The 19,728-nt window shown below is 42.6% G+C and overlaps 1 long non-coding RNA gene across 1 annotated transcript; it reads right to left on the bottom strand.

Annotated features, from left to right (window-relative positions):
- Positions 1–3,207: 3,207 nt before the first annotated feature.
- LOC309531377 lies at positions 3,208–19,544 on the bottom strand. The gene is made up of 3 exons (XR_014219272.1): positions 19,406–19,544; positions 16,941–17,051; positions 3,208–3,698 (listed from the first exon to the last, which is right to left on the bottom strand). It is a non-coding gene; the product is annotated as an uncharacterized lncRNA (long non-coding RNA).
- Positions 19,545–19,728: the final 184 nt, after the last annotated feature.

Here is a 19,728-nt window from a genome sequence, read left to right as displayed (position 1 = left end):
AGTGGGTCTGTGGGATGTACATTTACCTCCCCACCCCAGAAGTCACAAGGTTCCTCTGGCCCCTCCCAGGTGGAGGAAAAACTTCTGAAGTGAAGTGCCTTTTCTATCAATGTAGCCTCCCTGAACGGTTTGGTACAGTGCATATTTAAACTAAACTATGGAATTCACTGGATGCGGGTGGTGCTGTGGGTTAAACCACGGAGCCTAGGACTTGCTGATCAGAAGGTCGGCAGTTCGAATCCCCGTGACGGGGGACGGAGCTCCTGTTGTTCGGTCCCTGCTCCTGCCAACCTAGCAGTTCGAAAGCACGTCAAAGTGCAAGTAGATAAATAGGTACTGCTCTAGCGGGAAGGTAAATGGCGTTTCCGTGCGCTGCTCTGGTTCGCCAGAAGCGGCTTAGTCATGCTGGCCACATGACCTGGAAGCTGTACGCCAGCTCCCTCGGCCAGTAAAGCAAGATGAGCGCCGCAACCCCAGAGTCGGCCACAACTGTACCTAATGGTCGGGGGTCCCTTTACCTTTATGGAATTCACTATGACAAGATGCAGCGGCAGCTACCAACTTGGATGGCTCTAAAGGGGGACAGACAACTTGATCAAGAATGGGTCTATTGGTGACTACTAGTCATGATGGATATGTTCTACTTCCACTGTTGGAGACAGTACTGCTGCAAATCACAAGTGAGAAGAGTGCTTCTGTGATCATGTCCCATTTACAGGTTTCTCATAGGCATCTGGTTGGCCCGTGTGAGAACAAGATGCTGGACTAGATGAGTCTTTGATCTTATCCTGCAGGGCTCTTTTTCTGTTATTAAAATGACTAGGGAGTTACATTTTTATATGCGTTAGAAGATCACCAAATGTTTATTATTAAGTTTTCGTATCTTAAACTTACATAACACGTCATGTACCCGAAAGAAGTCCCAAAGTGATTTACAAGACAATAAAATACAGAAATACAATTGAAAATCCATTAAAACAGTGCAATACAAAACTGGTTTACTACAGAGAAAGCCTCTGTAAAAGAATATCCAGATGGGTTGACTTAGCTATGTAAAAATAAGCAGGACAGCAAGACTTCAAAATCAGCATGTTTTTACAAATACCTGCAATGTCTTATATAAACCCTGACACAGAATCATTTTCAAAGAAATCAGTGAAACTAATTCAGGTCAGTGCTTGGTTTCTTTTGTTTGTTTTAAAAGTATTTTAGATGCTGATCTGATATTTCTGAAAACAAATATAATTCAATGTGGCAGTTGGCATCTTTTTTTTAATAAATCACATATTCCGGATTACAAGGAGTTAGGAGTCCCAAAAGCCTCAATATAATTTTGAAGTACTTCCAAGTGGCCAGCAAAGGACAGATGAGGGCACAGACCTTAATGAATTCCTACAAATACGTAACCAGAGTTTTAAAAATATAAACTATTGGGGGTTATTCCAAGACAAATCACAAGCTCTGGGGAACTCTGGAGTTAAGGGAAAGTTCAGCTAAATCAATGCACTGCAAGACCCATTCAGACAAATTGGACCAATATAATTTCAGAGTTCAAACCTCGCAGCTTGACATTGCTCTCCATCTCCATTCTTCTTGACAGGGCAAAGTACTATAGCCCTTCATTTTTATTAATCACTATGTATTTGTGTTTTAAATACTATTTGCTGTGTCTAACTATTTAAACCAAGGACTATCCCCCCCCCCCAAAGCAATGGCTGGGTTGACTGCATTCTTTTTAACAATGTGGTCCTTGTTTTATCAAACCACCAATATTCAGACTTTTGCCAGTTTACCTCTCAATAAATTCAACAGAGGAATGTAATCATAAGTCAGCTGGTCATCTCATCTACTGAAACCTCAAGTGATTTTTCAAAGTCTGTGGGTTTTAAACAATATTGTATCATGGACATTTTGTTTATTTTCTGTAAACCCACACACAGCTTTGTTGCGGTCCACAGACCCAAAATATACATACAACAATAATAAATATCAACAGTTATTAAGGTGTAAAATCAGCCATGCTAGCCAACAGAGGAGCTTTCGCCTGTACATACGAATTTCTGATTTTCACTGCCTCTGAGAGGAATTTTGCTACAGCCAGTGTAATAGTATCGAATTCTAGATTTATTTTTTGATTAAGTGATCTAAACAACTTGCTAAATAAATAAGCAAATAATATGGCTGAACAAGATAGGCAATTATTTTCTAAATTCATCTGTAGTAGAATCATAGAAGTGTAGAGTTGGCATGGAACATAAGGGTCATCTAGTCTACCTCTGGCAATGGAGCATGAGGTATCAACTCATGACCCTAAGATGAAGAGCCTCATGTTCTACTGACTGTGTCTCTGTCAGTCTCCAAGTAAAACCACAATCCTCCAGCTAAATGCGTTTTAATCTAGTGATGTGTATGTGAAAAGAGCCATATCTATATTAAAACAACCTTGGCTAGGGGTGGGGGAAAGGTTGTTCTCTTCTCGGATCAGCTTTTTCTTATTCAGAACTTTCCAAGACGGTCCATCCAAGATGGTCCTGTCTCAAACAGCAATTGTCTAACCTTAAGCTCTCAGAGCCTGGTCAGCAGGTTTGACAAAAACTTCAAATAGTCCTTTGGCTCCATCAACCCTCTCCTGTCCCAACCTCATTAGTCTACAACAATATCAAATGTAGACCCAGATGTGTATTTGCATTCAGCTTCTGCACACAGAGGTGGTCTGCATGCACTGGTAAGCCAAACCATGACTTCGTGTATATGGGCAAGCATGGCAGATTCTGGAGAGAAGATTGTGGCTGCTGGTTTGGTTTCAGTCCTGCTGCTGTGAGCTAAGCTATGGTTCAGCTTAACATGTTGTCTGAACCCAAGCTCATGGTCTGTCTCCTCCAGATAAACCATGAGCTATAGAGCCAAGGATGAATCTTGGTTAAAGCGCATGTCAGCTTAAGGGTAACTTTTGCTGAATCAGGGCAACAACGTAAAATGGTTGCAATGGGATTTGCTCAGAACCGTTCCTTGATTTCACAAAGATTACTAGCACTGTATATTTGTATGTGTTAGAGATCCTTATGTGTTAGCTATCTTTTCCTACAAAAAGCATTAAATAAGTTATCTTATTAACTGGCAAAAACAGCAGTGAGACAGCTCAGTGGACCACCTGAGAGCCTTTTCAGAGAAGAAAGTATGATTAATAACTCATGTCTTATATTTTGATAAGGCTTCAAGAAATATGCCATCTGAGGCAGCCAGTTTGGATTCAGGCAATACCTCCTACAAAGCATCTTGAACATCATCAGGGTCTTGTGGAACAACATTTTGATTAGCTAAGTGAAAATGAATCACAAGTGTTGGCATACAGTAATGTTACAGTTTTTATTCAAGGAATGATCAATTGGTTACAGAGTTGATGAAACATTAAAGCAGGAAGATCAATGGAAGACATTATATCCTTATAAGACTCTGAGATCCTCTGCTCAAGGCCTTAAAGGTTCCACCATCCTCATCAGACACGGATCATAATTACAAAGATATGGTAATTGGGGACATTAAATCAAGCACACAAGCCAGATCTGCTGTCACAGCAGGAACTCCTTCACTGAGAGCTGGCAAATATTTTCTCTCTCTCCCACTATTGGCACAGCAGGATCATCAGCCAGCCACTGGCACAGTGGCTGGCCCCATTTTCAATCTGTTGTAGCTACACCCTGTTGAAGTAATTCAGTTAATTGCAGGCATCAATCTTCAGAGAAATCTTTTGCTCTGCTTGTTGTTAAGAGATATAGGGAAGACAATGAAACAATGTAGCAGCACACACAAGACTCTGGAAATTGAGCCAGAAGTCCGCACTGGGGAGGAAAAATCTTCCATAATAGTTTAGGCGTTTTAAAAATGCCTTAGAGTTCAATCCTAGACATGCTGATTGCTTACAAGGGCTTTACCACCAATGCAAGGTTTCTGTGCTGAGGATGAACCTACATAAGCAAGATATCAAATTATGAATATAACAAATGTTCTTTATTTTCAGTGCTTTTACACAACATGCAATTCAGTTCAACAAATTCTCTATTATTCTCTATTATTCGTTTAACTTCCTTCCTCATTGCACTTAACAGCTGCAGCTCAGTGTGTGTCTTCCAAGCAGCATAGAAGCAAACAAACAGAAAGCAAGAGCCCTCTGGTTCCAAGCCCTCCTCCAGTTTAAGATTTAAACTCTTAGTGATTAGACAAAGTGATTAGACGTTCCCAAGTGATGAAAGCCAAGTCAGAGACTGGCTAACAGGAGATTGGCTCTGGGAATATCAATCTGGAACTAAGGTCTCAATTATGTATGCTAAATGAGATAGCAGTTGGGAGATGGTTAACATCTTGAACTGCTTTAGCATCTACATGGAACCACTAAGTGAGGTCAGCTAGAGGTTTGGACTGAGGTGTCACCAGTATGTGGATGACACACAACTCTATGTTCCATCTACTAATCTCAGGGAGGCAGCTGAAATCCTGAGCTAGTGTCTTGAGGCAGTTCTGGGATAAATGAGGTCAAATAGATTAGACTGGAAAAACCTGCTAATCTGGATTGGTTTCTTTCAAGTGGAATTTAAAGGCATTTAGGTATGTTTCTGGCCTGTCCTTCTGCTCTTCTTTTTAGTGAGGAGAGTTGAGTTGGGTCTGCCCTTTTATATACATTTTATGGATGAGGATTGATTGGTGGTTCTTCTTTTATTCATGCTTTTATTTGGGATTTTAGTCTTTATTTTTGCATTGTGCATTGCTCTGAGCCACTTCTGTGAATAAAGCAAATGCTGATGATAGCTGTTGTTCTTTTCTTTTTTAAAGATAATACAGGTTTGATAGATTGTAGTTCCTGCTACTTGGTTTTTAAGAATTGTTTTCAACTTAATTGTTTTTAATTGGTGTTCTGTATTATTATTATTATTATTATTATTATTATTATTATTATTATTTATACACCGTCCATCTGGTTGAGTTTCCCCAGCCACGCTGGGTGACTGTATGTGTTTTAAGCCACATTGTGAAGGTTCTGTCAAGGTGAACTATCAATATATAAAATAAAATCATCACCACACAATCAGCCTGGTGACTAATAACCTCATATGCACAACTTCATACTACCTAGTAACCCACTGGACATTCCAAGAGCAGATAGAATCAATGGTTAGATGGTTGCTTTTTTCTTAAAGTAAGTTGGAATGATTATATCCACTGATGAAGAGAAAAAATAGATAAAATGAATAAGGGCCAACAGTACAATATGACGGTGGTTTGCCTTAATAGTAATATCACATGTTAAAAACAAACAAACAAGGGAGGTAATTATTCTGCTACATTTGGCACTGAGCCTGTACAGCTTGGAATGGACTTTGGCTTTTTGTATTTGACTTGGCACCAGCAGGCCTCATTTGGAGAGCTGCATGCCATGTGGGGCACCACATTTTAGCGGGGAGAGAGAAAAGCTGAAGCGAGTTCAGATGAGAGCAACAGAAATGATGATGGAGTCAGTAAATAACAGTTCTGAAGGAAGCTTAAGGGACTGGAGCCTCATCATTCAAGGGGAAAGAAGACAGAAGGGAGGCATTATCGTCTTCAAATATGCAAAGTGCTGCTACACCAAAGACATGGGCCAATTATTCTCATTAGTGCACAAGCACTAAGCAAGTTGTACTGGCCTTAAGATGCAACAAGGAAAATGTTTAATTTTATTAGGAGAAAAATTTGAGAACTGTCAGAAACAGGAAGTACTGAAGCCATTCAGCACCCAACTCTCTTCTACTGGAGATACAGAATGAGAAGGCTGTACAGGTCACACCCAAATATGTAGCTTTAGAACAGAGGGTGACTGTTCAAGAAAAATGCTAGAAGTTTGATTTCCACTTCAGTTTCCTTCCGTGCTGTGATGGGCTCATCTCAGTTTGGAACAGGGTAGTCTTTCCCACTCTTTTTGGCACAAATCTTCAAAGAGAACCCAGAACTCACAATATCTTATCTGTGAGGCTGGGCCAGCACAATTAAGGACCCTCAAAGCATTATGCCTGACAGTTGCTTGACAGTCCTTTTGTTTCCCTCTTTCAAACCCAGGAAATTCATTGTGCCTCTGAGGTTGGCAGATGTAGATGAGGAGCTGTGCTTGATCTGGTAAGTCACAAGAAAGGTCTGCAAAGCTCAGAAAGATCAGTGGCTAAGTTTCAAGATGGGAAGGAGGTAAAATGGCACCCAAGGAGTTGTTTACATAGCTCAGTTGGTAGAACATGAGTCTCTTAATCTCATGGTTGTGGGTTTGGGTCCCACATAGGACAAGATTCCTGCATTGCAGGAGGTTGAATTAGATAACCTTTGTGGTCCTTCCAGCTCTACAATTCTGATTCTATAAGACGGGATGGGAAACCTCCACCCCACGGGTCTAATAAAGCCCTCCAGGCATCTCCATCCAACCCTCAGAATTTTCTCCAGGCCACACCCCTCACCAACTCTGCTCTGTTCTTTCCTCAAGCCCTCAGCTGGTTGGGTGAAGTTGCAGCAATAACCTTCTAGCAGTGACATCACTGTCACTTCCTGGAATGGACAAGGTAAGAGCTGTGCAGGCACACCAGTACAGCTAATACAGCACTCCCATTAGTGCACCCAGTATTCTTTGTGACCTTCCATGGAACCTGATTTACATGCAGCACTCATTTTGCAACCAACAGTTGCCTCAGGTGGTAAAATGTCTTCAGCCAGCCCTAAGCAGAGATGGGATACTTCCAGCATCTGTCACTGGGCCAACCCAACTTGGGACCTATTAAGTTGAAAACAGTCCCCCTATGCCTGACAATCCTTGGTTTTTGTTTCAGACTTTCAGTCAAATGCAGGATGTCAATCAAGCCCTTAGGACTGCTAGATTTATGTACTGTACTAGATTAGCACTGGAATTAATGTGACTTACTAGGTCTCAGCTTGTCTTCTGTATCAGGCCCAGCTGCCTGCTGATGGTGAGGAGTAAGCTGTGCACAGAGGTGGTCTAGGTTGCTAAAGACTGGGAAGGAGGGCTTGCCCTTGTCAAGCAGTGGCCTCCTAACATAGGGTGCTAAGCTTGCAAGGCAGGGGGAATGGCTCCATGTTGGGTATTGCTACTGGCAGGATTATGTACCTGTCCCAGACTTTCTGCCTATAAGATATTTTTTTTAATGGAGGTCTTGAGAATTTATTCACAGGTAGAAATGCATACACACTGCATAGAGTAAGTGACTTGTCCACAAGAGCGCAAGCAACCTTTTACATATTGGAGTCAATGGTAAATATTCCTTGCTTTGCTGGAAGGTGATTACTCCAAAAAGATAACTGGCATTGACTCTTTCAAAGCACTTTTTACATGAGATGGTAGTAGTTCTAAGATCAATGCATGGGCTCACAAAAGAACCAAGATGCCAGAATTCCTATTTCTCTGAGGTGGGGAGTGTGGAGAGAGAGAGAGACCAGCTTCTCTTTGCAAGCACAAGATTAATAAAGCCAGCTTGGCAGAAAAAGCAAACCCCAAGGAAAGGTGCCAAAGTTGGAGAGAACTGTGACGTTCTTTCGTAGCTATAGCAATAATTTTGCAAACGACTAATAATACAGAGTCAATAATCAGAAAGATGTTCTCTGAAGTGAACACTACTAAATTACTTCAGGGAGGAAATCAATTATCTCCAAGGTAGCTGCAGCTCCCCAGCTCAATATCCAAATTTATGATAGCCACTGCAGCTACAGAATGCTGAAATTCAAAACCTTTCAGCAAGGAAGTCACCGCGGTTTCTCGGGAAAACTGACAACTCCCCTGCATTACAGAAATATTTTTGACAACATTCTTTACCAGAATGTGTTGTTTTTTTTGTAACCTGCACTATCAACACAAAATTCACGTCCAATGGCTAGACCAGCTATTCTCAACCTTTAATCCAGCATAGCCAATGTGGTTCCCCTCCAGCTGTGGTTGGACTGAAACTCCCATCAGCCCCAGCTAGCATACCTATTAGGTATGGATGATGGGAGCTGGTAGTCCCACAAATATCCTCCAGACACCATACTGGCTACCCCTGCAGCATATTCACTGAATGCTCCCTCCTTAAAACCATCAGTTAAAAAATTGAGAACAAAGAGCACTCTAGACAAAACAACTTATATATTTGCTATATATTTGACTACACAGTGTATGTAGCAGTGAGAATGGCTACACACACACACACACACACACACACACACACACCACCTTTCTTCCATTATGGAGCCCAAGGCAGTGTACATGTGGTAGCCAGGCAGTCATTAACCAAGCTCAGACCTGCTTGGTAAGGTGGCAAGACAACAACCTGGGAGTCATCTACCATTTTTATAGAAATGATGCTTAAATAAGGTGACATATATTGGAGTTTATACTGGAAATGCATAAGTGCATATATATATATATATATGTCACCATATATATATATATATATATATATATGCAGGTTTTGGTGTCTTCGGGTGTCTTCCCGTGTAAGAGTCGGGGTGTCTGGGCGACGTTTCGACGAGGTCTCACTCGTCATCTTCAGGCTGGTGCTTTCGGCTTCTTGTTACTGGAACAGAGCAGAGTCTGGTGTTTGAGTTCCTATAAATACTGTTGAGGGGTGTGGTGTATAGCCTCCAACGTTCTGGGCAGAGAGGAAGTTCCTAGATTAGTGTGCCTTTTCTTCTTTTGTTCCTTAATTACTTGAGGGATATCTTGGGTGATTTCATGAGTGATATTCTGAATACCACTGGGTGGGTCATTAAGTGTAGATTGGTTGCTAAAGCTTTTGTGTCTTGACCTCTTGAGCTTGTGAAGAGTTTTTCTGAGAAGATGGCTGTGCTGCATTTAGTTGTGCTCTGGCTTGGCTTCGTGTATAGGGGCGAGCTGTGGTTTTGTGCCTTGTGCCAGCCAGATCTGTGTAGGGATTGCAGGGGGGTGCAGCATCCGGAGGTGCCACTATAGTTTGGCTACTGGATGGAGTCTGTAATATGTCTGTGGAGAGGGTCTGGGTTTGGGTCTGGTGTGGTTGATTGGTGACGGCGTTCTGTGTGCCTCTGGTTCTGGTGTCGGTTTTTGTGGGGAGGGCTAATTTCCAGATGTCTGGCAGGCGGGACGTGTCGTCACGCTTGTTCATGTTGTGAGGGTGTTTCTCTATCTCGATGGCTTCCATGATTATTCTCTTGTGGTGATGTTCCATGTTAAAGAGCAATTTGGAATCTGCAAAATTAATTTCGTGTCCTGTTTCTTTCATGTGTTGGAAAAGAGAGGAAGTTTTTTCTTCTTTTTTGACGGCATTCTTGTGTTCTGCGATACGTGCATTTATTCGTCTGTTTGTTTGTCCAATGTACGTGGCTGGGCAGACTTTGCAGGGTATTTCATAGACCCCTTGGTTTTCCAGCTGGATTTTGTCTTTTGGGTTTCTGAGGATATTGGCTATTTTTTGGTTGGTGCAGAAGGCTGTTTTGATATTGTGTTTATGGAGGATTTTGCTGATTTTGTCTGTAGTGCCCTTGATATAAGGAAGGAGGGCCATGCCATTGTTTTCTTCTGTGTCTTGGTTTTTGGGGGGTGTTTCTTTTTGGATTAGCTTCGTAACCCTGTTTTTCTGGTATCCATTGGCGATTAACACATTTGAGAGATTCTGTAACTCAGTTGTCAAGTGGTCTTTGTCAGCCAGGCGTTTGGTTCTGGAGATGAGAGTCTTGGCTACGGAGTTTATTTGTGCAGGGTGGTGGTGTGATTGTGCATGTAAGTAGCGGTTGGTGTGTGTTTTTTTCCGGTAGATAGTGTGTCCTAGGGAGCCATCAGGTTTTTTGTAGATTAGGACGTCAAGAAAGGGGAGTTGGTTGTTGTCTTCTATTTCCATAGTGAATTGTATTTTGGGGTGTAGGCTGTTGAGATGTGTGAGGAAGCTATCTAGTTTTTCTTTCCCGTGTGGCCAAATTACAAAGGTGTCGTCAACATATCTGAGCCAAAGTTTGGGTTTGTGTTCTGACTTGTCTAAAGCATTGGTTTCAAAGTGTTCCATGTACAAATTTGCGATGACCGGTGAGAGGGGTGATCCCATAGGTGCTCCTTCTATCTGTTTGTATCTTTGTCCATTGTGGATGAAGTACGTGTTGGTTAGGCAGTGGTTGGTCAGGTCCAGGATGTATTTGGGTTAATCGCCAATGGATACCAGAAAAACAGGGTTACGAAGCTAATCCAAAAAGAAACACCCCCCAAAAACCAAGACACAGAAGAAAACAATGGCATGGCCCTCCTTCCTTATATCAAGGGCACTACAGACAAAATCAGCAAAATCCTCCATAAACACAATATCAAAACAGCCTTCTGCACCAACCAAAAAATAGCCAATATCCTCAGAAACCCAAAAGACAAAATCCAGCTGGAAAACCAAGGGGTCTATGAAATACCCTGCAAAGTCTGCCCAGCCACGTACATTGGACAAACAAACAGACGAATAAATGCACGTATCGCAGAACACAAGAATGCCGTCAAAAAAGAAGAAAAAACTTCCTCTCTTTTCCAACACATGAAAGAAACAGGACACGAAATTAATTTTGCAGATTCCAAATTGCTCTTTAACATGGAACATCACCACAAGAGAATAATCATGGAAGCCATCGAGATAGAGAAACACCCTCACAACATGAACAAGCGTGACGACACGTCCCGCCTGCCAGACATCTGGAAATTAGCCCTCCCCACAAAAACCGACACCAGAACCAGAGGCACACAGAACACCGTCACCAATCAACCACACCAGACCCAAACCCAGACCCTCTCCACAGACATATTACAGACTCCATCCAGTAGCCAAACTATAGTGGCACCTCCGGATGCTGCACCCCCCTGCAATCCCTACACAGATCTGGCTGGCACAAGGCACAAAACCACAGCTCGCCCCTATACACGAAGCCAAGCCAGAGCACAACTAAATGCAGCACAGCCATCTTCTCAGAAAAACTCTTCACAAGCTCAAGAGGTCAAGACACAAAAGCTTTAGCAACCAATCTACACTTAATGACCCACCCAGTGGTATTCAGAATATCACTCATGAAATCACCCAAGATATCCCTCAAGTAATTAAGGAACAAAAGAAGAAAAGGCACACTAATCTAGGAACTTCCTCTCTGCCCAGAACGTTGGAGGCTATACACCACACCCCTCAACAGTATTTATAGGAACTCAAACACCAGACTCTGCTCTGTTCCAGTAACAAGAAGCCGAAAGCACCAGCCTGAAGATGACGAGTGAGACCTCGTCGAAACGTCGCCCAGACACCCCGACTCTTACACGGGAAGACACCCGAAGACACCAAAACCTGCATTCCTGTACCCGTGAAAATCTACGAAAGCATATATATATATATATATATATAGCCCATCTCTACTATATTTTATAGACTCTTTCATGTACTAATCTGCTGGATATTGCCTCTTGCTTTCAGGATTACTAAACTATTATTCCAATGAACATTTCACTCCCTGGCTGTCCTCTTTCTTTATAATTGCAGTTAATGTGGAGCGCTTATGTACTATATCAATTTAATATCTGATATGGCCTCTGTCAAGGTATTACATCCTGCACTTACTGGGTGATGGACTCTAGCCTAATAGGGCTTTTCTGTCTCTAACTACCCTGATTCAGTGTCCATTTTGCTATTCAAATGGAACAGTGTCTGCTGAGATGGAAAACTAGAAAGCAATACTTAGATGGAATAATTTAAATTTAACAGCAGTTTAAAAGCATTTGTTTTAAATTGCAATAATAACAGAGGAAAAACACATATGGAAAAGCTGATTCATTTGTGACGAATACATCATCCAGAAAGCCTAATCTTTTGCACAGACAGCATACAAATCAATTGCAATATCTTTGACCATCTTTATGTTGTGGGTGTTTAGACTGGAATGAACCTGCTAGGTATAGCTGTACATGTCACACTGAAAGAGGACTCCATGGCGGTCAAAGAACAGGAAGAAACAGTGAGATCCAAAGTGGACTCATCTCAAAAAGAAATAGGGAAAGGCGTTAAGTACACACTGCATGCAAATACATGTGACTGAACCCCAACACCATTTTTAAGAATGAAAAGCCACTTCAGGAGAGTGGAGAAATGGAAGGGGGCAAAGGGGAAATCAACTTGTTCTCCATCTACAGATACTTTGTCCTAAACCACAGCAGTGTGTGGACGGACAGACAGGTACCTGGGCTGTGTCTGCGTTTTCTCCTAATAGCACATGAGCTAGTAGCAGTGGAAGGAGAGGGATAATTTTGAACAGGGAAATGTGAGGACAGGAAAGATTTCCATTCATCTACCAGCTACATAGCTCATAGCTGATTTGGACTCACCACTTGGTGACTGCTTTTATCTTAAAGAAACAGTGTGTGCTAAATTTAAATGGTTTTTTTAATTAAGTATTTTATTTAAAAAGATAAAAAAATAATGATACAATAAAATCCATGGATTTATGTCAGCATCATGAGCAGTTCTAGTACATACATTGACATAAAAAGCCCAGTCAGCTTGGGTCCCAAATATCTGAAGGAGCACCTCTTCCCATATAGAAATGCCCAACTGCTGACATCTGTATGGGACGTCCTGTTGACAGTTCTGTTGTCCTCTGTTCATGGGGCAGCAGTGCATGAGAGGGCCTTACCTGTGGTGGCTCCTAGGTTGTGAAATGCCCTCTCCTCTGAGTGCACCTGGCCATGTAATTTTATTTTATACATTTCATTGCCAGATCAAGCGCGGGTGGCACTGTGGGTTAAACCACTGAGCCTCTTGGGCTTGCCGGTCAGAAGGTCTGCGGTTTGAATCCCTGCGATGGGGTGAGTGCCCGTTGCTCGGTCCCTGCTCCTGCCCACCTAGCAGTTCGAAAGCATGAAGTACAAGTAGATAAATAGGTACCGCTCCAGTGGGAAGGTAAATGGCGTTTCCGTGCGCTGCTCTGGTTCGCCAGAAGCGGCTTAGTCATGCTGGCCACATGACCTGGAAGCTGTACGCCGGCTCCCTCGGCCAGTAAAGCAAGATAAGCGCCGTGACCCCAGTCGGTCACAACTGGACCTAACGGTCAGGGGTCCCTTTACCTTAGCAGTGGAAGATGAGATGAGACTATCCCTGCCATTTAATATTTATGTAGTACGTGGTTTAATTATATTGAGCTGTGTGTAACCCACAAGGCAAAGGGTGAGCTATAAATGAAGTTGACTGCAGTGGGAGAAAGTAGCTGTTGATGAGGGCAGAAAATGTCTGAGGGTGGGAACAGACCCACTGGGAAAATGCAAACGGAGTGTGGTGTCAAGAAACAGGACAAATGTGACTCATTTAGGGAAACTGTATGCTTTGCTGATAAGCTGTAGCAGTTGGATGGCAACAATCAAAATACTGTCATACCTCATGTTACATCCGCTTCATGTTACGTTTTTTCAGGTTGCATTCCGCGGTGACCCAGAAGTACCAGAAAGGGTTACTTCCGGGTTTTGCTGCTTGCGCATGGACAGTAGCGCTAAATCACGCCACACACACGCGCAGATATGGCACTTCAGGTTGCAGGCTTTTCACGTTGGCCAATCACATGTTTGTCCTGGCATTTATTGGGAAGGCAGCTTGAAGAGTAAAAGTCCAGGTGTAAAAGAGCTTCAGAGACAGGAGGACTATAGGACAGGGCAGTAAGGGAGTTTTACATTATAGAACTAGGTTTCCTATCCATGCCTATAGTTAAAGCTTTAGTGTTCCCAATAGTGATGTATGGAAGTGAGAGCTGGACCATAAAGAACGCCGAAGAATTGATGCTTTTGAATTATGGTGCTGGAGGAGACTCTTGAGAGTCCCATGGACTGCAAGAAGATCAAACCTCTCAATTCTGAAGGAAATCAGCCTTGAGTGCTCACCGGAAGGACAGATCCTGAAGCTGAGGCTCTAGTACTTTGGCCACCTCATGAGAAGAGAAGACTCCCTGGGAAAGACCCTGATGTTGGGAAAGATGGAGGGCACAAGGAGAAGGGGACGACAGAGAATGAGATGGTTGGATGGTGTTCTTGAAGCTACCAGCATGAGTTTGACCAAACTGCGGGAGGCAGTGGAAGACAGGAGTGCCTGGCGTGCTCTGGTCCATGGGGTCACGAAGAGTCGGACACGACTAAATGACTAAACAACAAATTAGTGAATTGGAATCTGCAGCTGATAAACGCTGTAAAATTTTCAGTAAGTGTAAGTTCCCTTAATGCATAATTATTCAGAGGCATAGCGGAGGATTTCTCTAACACATACAGACATACACTAAATGGCATATACAATAAACCAAGAATTGGGACAGAGAACATAGTAATGGCAAGTTACATAAAGAGCTAAGATGCAACCCAATGGGCCTATAAACTCCAGCCAGGCAGAACAAAGGTAGAGAGCCTGGCTGGATATTTTTATTGTTCTGCAGTTTGTGCAGTAAAGAGTTGCTTCTATTTTTACAGCTAGATCATGTTCAAGAGAGGTGTACAGCCTCTCTGCAAGGAATGCAGGTTTACAGTATCTGCTTTCAACAAACTTTTTCTCCAGGCAAAACAGACACTTGCTACTCACATGACAGCATACGGGCGAGTGATGCTGAGAAAATGAGACAAGTTGTGGGTAACATTTTTGCTTTTCTTGTAAGAATAATCTGACTAATGTCGGAATGATTCCATCAGTATTGTCAGAAATAGCTCTAAGAACCCTCCAGGTATGTTGAAAGTCTTAGCAGAGGCTACAGCTAAAGCAAACTGGATGCCAAATGACTAGAGATTTCTGGAAAGATATAAAGCAATAGCACTAAGGACCTTGACTTATGCTGATGAGTTGGAAGTTTTCACTTTACTAATTACAAGGAGGTCTACTGGAGCTGGACTTTCTGCGCCTTCACAGATTGTCTTACACAGTGTCTAATAGTTTCTACGTGACCATACCTAGAGAATGATAAAAAATTGATTGGGTTTTTAACAATTCCAACGGGGCATTATCCCTTATTAATCATTATCTCACTATGCATTGATTAACTATATCCTACTGTAAAATAATGATGGATGTTCACATACTAATGACACCTCTCACCTCTGCCTGAAAGTCACAGAGGTTGTGATTGTGAGACACAGGCAAAGAACTTTTTTGTTGCTTAAACTCTGTACAGCGCCTAGAATAAACATTAAACAGCAAACAATAAATAAAATGAAGGCTGAACATAATGAAACATGTTGTCTCTAAACTATGCCAAAGGCACAGCTATTCCTGTATATTATGGTGTTTGTTAAGAGTAACTGCAACTTCTAATACCAACATTCGGCACAATATTAACCACCTGAAAGCTTATGAATGCAATCCAGAGATGGTTTCACATGCCTGACTTCTCCCCGCCACTCGGTGTGGTGCTAGTTGCCTACTTTAGAGAACAATGACAATCCCACCCCATTAATGCTCACAGGATCTGAACATAAATATGGCTATTTGTAAGTAACCCACTACGTTTATGCCCATAGCCCTTCTGGCTTTGTACCTGTTGTTTGTTAAGTGGGAATACAGCTACAACAACTCTGGTTCCTTGCCTGGAACCTAGTACAATGGTACCTCGGGTTACATACACTTCAGGTTACATATGCTTCAGGTTACAGACTCCGCTAACCCAGAAATAGTGCTTCAGGTTAAGAACTTTGCTTCAGGATGAGAACAGAAATCGTGCTCCAGCGGCGCAGCAGCAGCAGAAGGCCCCATTAGCTAAAGTGGTGCTTCAGGTTAAGAACAGTTTCAGGTTAAGTACAGACCTCCGGAACGAATTAAGTACTTAACCTGAGGTACCACTGTATCTGCCAAGAAGAAGATTCAGTATGAACCAACAAGGGAGGGACATTGACTTGTATAGTATAGTATATTATTATTATTATTATTATTATTATTATTATTATTATTATTATTATACCTCCCTTCATCCATAGATCTCAGGGCGATTGACAACCGGTTCACAGGGCAGTTATTTGGGAAATGAAGTGGTACGTAGTTGTCACATGTCAGTAGTGGGTTGGGCAAGAGGTAAAAGTGTATAGAACAATGAACACAACTCTTAACTTTGTATAGCAGTCAAAGTTCCAACCATGCAAAAAGAAGTTTCTGCACATCACCATCCACCTCCATCCTCTCAACCAAAGATGTAGTAACAGTTTTTAGGTAACAGCAGTCACAGAGGGCATGGGCACATGGCCTGGGCAGAGTCCCAAGAGAGGGGCCTGGAGGACCATATTTAGTCCCTAGGCCTGAAGTTCCCCACTCAGTTTAAAGAGACATGTGTGCACATAGAGCTATTGCCATGACTGTCAAAAGACTTCTAAGTTGTTGTCTTTTAATGGTATCTTACGCTTATATGAGAGAGAGATGCAGGTGGTGCTGTGGGTTAAACCACAGAGCCTAGGGCTTGCCAATCAGAAGGTCGGCGGTTCGAATCCCCGCGACGGGGTGAGCTCCCGTTGTTCGGTCCCACCTCCTGCCCACCTAGCAGTTCGAAAGCACACCAGTGCAAGTAGATAAATAGGTACCACTCTGGCAGGAAGGTAAACGGCATTTCCGTGCGCTGCTCTGGTTCGCCAGAAGTGGCTTAGTCATGCTGGCCACATGACCTGGAAACTGTATGCCGGCTCCCTCAGCCAATAAAGTGAGATGAGCGCCGTAACCACAGAGCCGTCCGTGACTGGACCTAATGGTCAGGGGTCCCTTTATCTTTTACTCTTATATAAGCTGCCTTATACCAGTCGGGCCATTGGTCTACCTAACACTGGCTCATATGATTTTGCTGTTAAACTGGTAATTCTGTGCTTAAGATCTCTATGAAATTCACAGATAATGAATTTCATCACTAATAAATAGTCCTGCTTCTTATTACAATGGAAACATAAAAAGATTTCTTACACAAAAATCTTCTGATGCAGTAGGCAGGCTGTGGCTATTGTCTGTGTATCTTCAGATGCTCAAGAAAAATTGCATTCCACTCTGCAGCTAGAAGCCATGTCTGGAAATATCCTAAAATATTCAGCATCTATTAAGTAGGTCAGAGCATCTATCATTTAGAGCTCATCATAAGACACCAATCAACTTCCCATCTCCTTGCTTTTAAGCTGTACATGCCAACACAACTCAAGGTTAATATTAATATACTATAGAGAGAGCAGGGAAACTGGTCGCTACATATGAGCCTTGAAGCTGCCCACTTTACTTTGGGGGGGGGGGGGAGGTCGTTGATGATGGGGAGAGAAACTTAAAGGAAACTAGAGGTGAGCTCTGTAGCTGGTGCCTCTCTTCTTGGACATCATAACAGAAATTCACACCCAGGCAAAAGCACATTGAGGATGGACATCTCTCTACATCCAAAGTACCTACTATGGGGAAGAGCAGGGAAGGAGGAGGAGGAAGAGAGCAACTGCTGGGTTGCTGGAGGAATAGCTGACCACCACCACTTGTCTCTCCCTTGAGCAGGTTTGGGGAACCTATGGACCTCCAAATTGTTGGACTACAATTCCCATCATTCCTGACAATGATCACACTGGCTAGGAATGATGGGATTTGGAAGTCCACCAACATTTGGAGGACCACAGGTTGCCCATAACTGTCCTTGAAGAACCAGTTGTCACAATGAAACAGTGCCTATTCCCTGCCTTTGTCTCTCTCATGAGATCTTGACTGCTCTCTGCTTGGGGCCTCTGGCATTAACAAGCTGCCACAACCACCTTTCAAATCAGCCATCTGAACCCTGAAGATGCAATTTAGCCTCACCCCAACTCTTTCCAAACAGTGGAGCAGGAAGAAAAATGAGTTTTGAAAGTGGGTAGGGGGGGTCTTCCCTTTAAGTGAAAAGGAGAATATTTAACTCCGTCTCTTACTTAAGAGCAACCCAACCCTCGCCATATGCATGCAACATTCCTGCCAACTTGAAATACTATTATAACAGTGGTTGCTGAATGCATCAGGATTGTTTAAAAAAAGAAATCTGAAAGCATCCACCATTGCATAAATTGAATTTAGACACAAGATTTGCAACATATGGTTTTGACTGCACTTGTGAAGGACCTACTGTCTTCATGGAATATTCACCCAGAAAATAACCACTGTGGCTAACATGACGTTAACGTCGTGACTGTAAATGTGGAAATGAAAGAATGGATTTCATTGTCAGCTTCCAGAATGATTTCATAGGAAGGTTCAGTGAATTTGTTAGACCTAGAGAATTAAATATAATAGGCAGAAAATGATGAGGCTTCTTTATGATTTATGCATCTGCAAAAATTTGGATAAAGATTACCAAAGGTTAATATGCTCTCTATGAATCTGAAACACTTCAAAACTGTCCTATCAAATCCACATCTCCAGCAATATTCTGACACCTAGTGGGAAATGAGTATAACTGCTTATACAATGCAGCTTTCCTGCCTTATATTTTTTTCTCTGTACTTAATGTATGCCCACCAATGTCACACATCCAAAGGAGTGAATTCTAGTCCACAAAAAATATGTGATACAAAAAATATGTAAGTCTTTAAGGAGCCACAAAATTCTTTGTTGCTTCTGGTTCCTAAGACAGTCAGAATAGTATGCCTTTGTCCATTGTTTGACAGCTGATTTTTTGAGTTAAAAGGAAGAAAAAAATTAATTGGGCTGGGGTTACCCTCTCCAAAAAGGTGAGGAAAAAGTTGTGTGGCTGAAAATGCAAGATGGCTACTCCCAGAGTGTTATTTTCATCACAATTTCTCCTATGGAAGGTCCTGGAGGGTGGTTTTGTATCTAAAAAGATGTGCTTGTCAATATGTTTTTGTCAACATAAAGCATTTCATTGACATGTAAAGACTGCTGTGATGTAAAACTCAATTTAATGCTTATATTATATTAATACTTTAATATATTTCGTCTGGGCAGCCTTAAAAACAGTGATTATTAGAACATCGGGCTAGAATTTGGGAGACCAGGATTTGAATCCCCACTCAGTCATGAAACTCATGGCTAAAGAGTGGCACCTTTAGCAGCTTGGATATAAAGGTGGTATGTAAATGCAATAAATAAACAAAAACACAGAGCTAGGCTTTTCAACGTGTCTGGGAATCCTGGGGCGACCAGGGCTCCAAATCCCATGAAAGAAGCTACCTACTCACAGGAACAGGCTGTAGCATTGAGCTGCTTCCAAGCACTTCCACTCTCGCCCTCTACTGGCTCAGCCCACAGCTCTGAAAATGGCATTCCCTGTAAATGCTTCTAAGCATCCTCTGGAAAATCCAAAAATGCCTTTAGGCGGGAAGGAAGGGGGACCCCGTGGCATATGGTGGGCTTTGAGTCCTTAACTATTACAAAGGGGGACGGGGGAGTGGAGACTGGCTGATACAACTTACCAGAAGCAAACTAAACAAAAACTTTAACGATAAGCATCAGGAAAACTACGCAGCAGCTAAGACAACAAACTACCATTCCCGACAGGCAAAGCGCAGGAAGGGCTGTCATAACAGACCCTTCTTCCTTCTTCCTCTGCACGTCACCAGAAAGTTCCTCCCACGTCCCATCAGCCCCTTCGCACGGATTGGGTGACGTGTGTTGAGGGGAGGGATCAGCGCTGCACGTAAGAGTGCGCGCCGGCGAGTTGCTTGGCTGGCGGGCATTGTAGTTTCTCTGCTTACGGACTGCGCTGGGGTTTTATGACGAGAGGAACTACATTTCC

The sequence above is a fragment of the Podarcis vaucheri genome, assembly GCF_965113315.1.
Source record: "Podarcis vaucheri genome assembly, chromosome: 4".
In the NCBI taxonomy this organism is placed as follows: domain Eukaryota; kingdom Metazoa; phylum Chordata; class Lepidosauria; order Squamata; family Lacertidae; genus Podarcis; species Podarcis vaucheri.
This window is presented reverse-complemented; position numbering and strand designations above follow the sequence as displayed.